Here is a 6,000-nt window from a genome sequence, read left to right as displayed (position 1 = left end):
GGGACTGACGCCAGGCAGCCCTATAAGCCAGGGCTTTTGGGAGAGCTTAGTGTTGTATGCAGACAAGAATTGCTGCAATACATTGAACTCTGTTGAGGCTTTAAGGATGCATCATATGTACATGAGATAGGATCACACTTGAGCTATCTCAGCACATGCACCATATATACATATATATATAGGTAAAAACCATGCAGTGTTTTAGCCAACTGCTGAACTTGTGTTCCATATCACTCTGTGGTACGATACAGCAGAACCAAACAGCTCTCCAACTACCCAAAATAATCTCCAGGTTGAGTTATTTAAAATAAACAAACAAAACACATAAAAACATAAACCAAACCAAACTAAATCAAAACAAACACCTTTCCTTATTGTTTCAAGCAGTCCCAACGAGATACAACTGCCCACATACCAATAAGCGTTTCATAAATTTGATTCAGTCAAACAGAGGCTGTGACTGAATCATCCAAGAGAATCTGTATTCTACAGTAAGGTGGCCACTATTTTTGTAAGGCAGCAGAAGACACCTGCATTGGCAGGAGGCGTGCAATAAACGTCATTTCGATTATCCCAAATGTGGATGACAAGAAGTAATATGAGGGTTGCTGAGAACAGGACAAACAGATCTAGGTAGAAGTACAGGTGGAAACGGCAAGTAGGAATAAGCAAAAGAAAGCCAAAAGAGTCCTAACAACAGCAAAGATGAAAATGTATTAAACAGAGGACATCATTAGAAACTACTGCAGCCCTCATGTACAGTGTTCAATGTTGAATTAGGCCTTTGCAAAAAGTCTTTGATATTGGCATCTTCTCTGAGAAGAGGTTGGTGATTTTAAGAACTACTATGAAAAGGAGTTTGGCTGGTTTTACACAAAGCAATGGCCTTGCTTTTCAGGAAAGCACTAAACCACCTGTATTAAAGACTTGATCTGCCAGATCTCAAAGGAATCAGGAGACATTTACAGCAGGTGTTGACCATTCTTTAAGCATATTTGACCATATCCTGGTACAAATTTTGCTAGGGATAGAGTGCATTGATTATTCTAAAGGAAGTTTGCTATAGTGATCAGCTGAGAAACAAAACGAATCCCTGATGACTGGCAAAGGTCCTGGCTTACCCTTGGTATTTTTAGGTAGGTCAAAGTAAGAGGTCTCTGAGTCTCAACAGTTTCATTCTGGCTTCCCTGGGACCCAGAATCATGTATTAAAAAAACACACCTATAGGACGATCTTTTTTAATCTTATCTGACCTTTAGTGCACAGATGTGCTGTTGCCATTCTACATTGGTGATAATAACTTCACTGCACTACACTTCCATGGAGGGAAAGCATTAATAATTATTTAAAAATAAAAAGGTATCCAATGAGTTGTCAGCAAAATGATTGCTTATGAAATTGTTCTTTCCTTCTTCCAGTGTCCTGGCTTGTGAGATTAGCCAGTAAATAGGAGAAGCAAATTAAGCTTCATGCAGCTCTTTTATGTGCATCTCACTAACCTGCAACATGAATGGAAATGCAGCTGAAAAAAGTTGCAGATTATCAATATTAAAAGGCAATTTTTATTATAATTAATATGTGGGGACATAACTGGGGTACTGAGGAATGCTGCAGCAATTAGTTTTGCTTGGGTTCTAGAGAAGAAGAGAGCAGCCACCTTGAGTAACAGAACAACATTATGGAATATTCCTTTGAAATAATGATTTATTATATTGAATTGCAATATAAGATTAGGACTCCTACAAGCAGCACCATCTCTGCAGGATGTAAACCAAATCTTCTTCTCCAAAAAGCTGTATCAAGGTGGAACAGCCAGCAAATGCTTTAGAAAGGCCAGACGAATAACTAGAAAGCCTAATTTGTCTGCAGAAAGATGTTACACCTCTGATAAGCCAGGGCCATGTCCCTGGATCTCGAATCCTAAACTGGAAAGTTCATTTGCTGCAGGTCAATCCTCCTCTCCTAACAGGGCGCATGATAAGCATTAATTTCAAGGGGTAAGGGCTAAAGGTCACACCACTAAATTTTTCTTTTCCTAGTAATAGCTGGAATTTCTCACAAATGACAAAGTACATAAGAGCTATGCTGTGGGCAGGGTGCTGTAGAGGTCTGCTGCTGAACCTTCAGCTGTGGCTTGCACAAGATTTGTCCCCTTGATGAGGAGGTTGGTTCCGGAGTCTGAATTCAGGACACCTTTTCCCATCTTGTGATTTATTCTTTTCCTTCACAGAAATTACATCAATTTGCTACAGATCAGGACCCTTATTGGTGCAAAAATCATCTTTTGTACAGACTGTTTTGCTGATATTTGAATTCTTGGGTAAGGAAACGTTTCTGCATAGAAAGCTCATCAGATTTTGGGATTTTGTAACAAAGAATCTAGTGACACTCACTACCACCAAGGTTTATTTCAAATCCTAATTTCTTCAAGATTATTTGAAAACCACCCTGTCCTTTTGATAAGGATGTGACTTGCTGTATAAGAATATCAAAGGGATGCTTCAAAACATGTCTCACAGACAGTGCCTGGAGATATTCTGACTACTGGGCAGGGGGTTATGCCTTTCTATTTTAAACTACTTCCATGCCTATTATTACTGAGGGAGGAGGAAACTACGTAATATATTTGGTCTCCTGACTAATGTGTGAGAGCTGTGGGTGGATGAAACACACTAAATGTTGCCCATCTACTAAGGGCCATTATTAATTGATAATTGTGGTAAACGCTACTAACATGTTATTTATGGGTCAGTAATATCATGTAGAATGATTTCTGCCAGGAAGAAGTTAGTCTTCAGAGATTAGGAATGCAGTATCATAATGACTTCTGAGACACCTGCCACTGAGGCTCTGAACACTTGAGTCCGTGGTCTGAGCAACTTCAGTGTATGAAGGTTTCCATGTGAGAGAGTCTGGATGATAACTTCGAAGCACTTTTTCAGAACTGCGAATATGCAAAGGTGTCTTGAAGATATCTTTGTTTGTGCTTTTTTTAGTAAGCAGTTATCCTTTGTGTAAATATAAAAAAAATTAGCAAATGTGCTTGAAATTCAACAAATTTTTGACAGAAAAGAAGAAAAGTTTCTTCCTAAAGCTAACTAGCTTAAAAAATGGAGGAAAGATAATTAGGAAAAAAAAGGCAAAAGAAACAGTTTTGAGTAAAAGAGAATACTATCTACTTTTTAAATTAGTTTTGCTTATGAAAATGATAGAGAATAACAGTCATCCAATAAAGGTATTTTGTTCCACTGTCTGTTCAGAGAAATACAACGTTTAGGGAGCTTTTGCAGAGAACAGCTTTGCAGGCTCTGGGGATTTAGTTACATAATCTAGAAGGTCTTGGTTTACTGAATATGCTTGTAGTGTTTCAAGACTTTTCCTTATGTGGCTGAAGAAATTGAATCAAGCAGTTTTACAAGCAGGAGGACGAATCAAGCCCATTTTAGTGTGGCTTTATGTGTTCTGATGGAGTTCTCTGTTCTCATCTAACGAAAACCGGCTGAAGCTTTTCCTAGAGAGGCTTCTAGGAGCTGCCTTTCCCCACACCGTGAGAGGGATGTCTCTTTTTCTGCCTTATACACGGATGTATGTTTTCTTGAAACTCACGGGAACAGAAGATATTAAAAACACACTCTGCCAAAGGTCAAAACAAAGGGGGTTTGTACGGGTCGAAGCGGTTCACAGGGAAATCACCAGTAGATGGCGCTTGAGAATACACAGTGCTGTTCCTGCGCTTTGGACTGAAATAAGTACCGCTCCTGTGCACCGGGATGGTTTCCGCCGGTAGATCTTCTCAGAACATTCCCAACAGAAGCCGCCTCCCAGGAATCTCCCGGCCTCTGGAGGCAGCTGTGCTCGCCAGTTGAGAGCCACCTGCAGTTGGGGTGGGTGGAGACGCGGCGGCCCTGTTAGGAGCCATTGCTTTCGCTTACAGATATTGTGGGTTTTTTTCTCAGTACTGAAAGGTGAGGTACTCGGAATGAGGGGAAACAGCTGTGCTTTGCAAAATGGGCAGGCACACACCAGGCAAGTGTAAAGAAAGCTGAGTTGTATGGCCCCAAATGTTACGTGACGGGCAGCCTGGGCCGGCTGTGTCCCAAGCTGTGAAGCCACCGCACCGCCATGAGTCCTTCCTCTGTGATAATCCAGGCAGAAGAACGTCACTGTTCATTTGAAGGACAGATGATTGATTTCTATCACCAGTTGGCCAGGGATAACAGTTGGGATGTGACAATCTTAAAGTAAAATCAAAGTAATGTGATGACCTGTAATTTCTCACGGCAGAGGGAAAGACACAGTCCCTTTTTCAATATACCCTGGGAAGATTTGACTTCGTATTTCCCTTCCAAAGCAGAGATTCTCTTACAACTCTTGAAAGACTGGCAAAGTTTTTCTTTTGTGCTTGGAAACTTTAGGAGAAGATATATCTGGATAACAGGACCTCCCTTGAAGCTCCCCCTTCGTGCACTGGTGTTTCCTCCCCTTCTGGTCAAGTCATCCTCACCAGCTTTTGCAGGAAAACATTGCACAAGAAAGGCAATGTGAGCAGAAGATGGTCTTTATAGAAAGGTGACAGCTAAGGAGTGTTAAATTAAGACTACTTGTCGTGGTGGGAATCAACGCTGAAGCAGTTTTACCTCCTCCACATGCTTCATGCTGCCATTTGAAGAGATCACAGATATCCTTCAGAGAAACACATGGGTCAACACTTCAGTGGCTCCTGGAAAAGTGCCTGCTACAGGGAGAGGCAACGCTCTGGTTTACTGCTCTGAGTCTTTTATTTTAAAAGTTGCAAAAAGACTCCTGCCTTTGTTAACCCAGTCCCTACAATTTCTTTTAAAGCTCTGCCACCAGTGCTCTAACGCTGGAAGTCTTTTAAGTTAGCTTACCCAGATTTTGGATTTGACACTGTTTCTGCACTACAGAAATGTAGCAAGTTAAATGTTCCATAGCCAATTATTCCTTTATACAACAAAGGCTAGGCAGGATGTATTTATTGTGACCGAAAACAAAAAAAACCCGAAACCAACAAAACCCAAGAGAAAAATATCAGGTGTGTTTACAGAATTTATGCTATTTTTCATAGCTATGACTTATGATTTTCCTAGCAATTCTGCCACAAGGGACCTCAGAGCTGTAGATGGAGGCAAACAGCGTGCCTTAATGTGAGAAAGAAATTCTGCTAGCACTTTCCCAGAATAATGGGCAAAATTGTGTCCCCTGGAAAGGCTAGCATTGCAAAGGGCCTTTTCATCCCAACTGAACACCTGAATAATATTTTAACAACTTATCATGAAACAAATGCACAGTGTTTTTGAGGTTTTTCTTTTTCTTTCACATAGTTGCAAAAAAATTCACCTCTACTCCATTGCCATATAATATAATAGATCTGAACGCTACTTTCTAGCCCTATTAATATGCCATATTTCATACTGTATAGAAGATTTTGAATAAATTACTCAAGAAAATGTTGACAAAAGCTTCACATTTCTGCAAATTGTTTATATGCAAATAAATCGATGTTTTTCCATTAAAAGTGCAGCCAGAATTCTTATTATTACCCAGATCTACATTTGTTTTCTATAAACATTTTCTTGTGTGTCCTCAGAAACACCACTTTCTGAAACCTTGCAGCCAATCTGGGTGACTCAAACGTGAATTTCCTTTTTATAATGTCTTAGAGTATTAGTTCAAACATCATTATATCAGTGAGAATCTTTCCATGAATCAAGTTCCCACAGGGACTCTTAGGGGGTGAAGAAACTGGTCTTCTACTCCTTGAAACTGGGGTAGTATTCCTATTCACTTCAGCTTCTGTTGGAACAGATATTAAACATTTTGCCCAAGTCACATAGTGAGTCAGTGGAGTAGATTTCAGGGGTAATGATACAGTGTCACTTTTTTCTGCATTCATGTAATTTAAATCCTGAAGAGAGATTAGATGATCTAATTTAACATCCCACAGTAAGCAAGCCCTAAAATATTGTATAAGACTTGGAG

Source organism: Cuculus canorus, chromosome 6 (genome assembly GCF_017976375.1).
Source record: "Cuculus canorus isolate bCucCan1 chromosome 6, bCucCan1.pri, whole genome shotgun sequence".
In the NCBI taxonomy this organism is placed as follows: Eukaryota; Metazoa; Chordata; class Aves; order Cuculiformes; family Cuculidae; genus Cuculus; species Cuculus canorus.
This window is presented reverse-complemented; position numbering follows the sequence as displayed.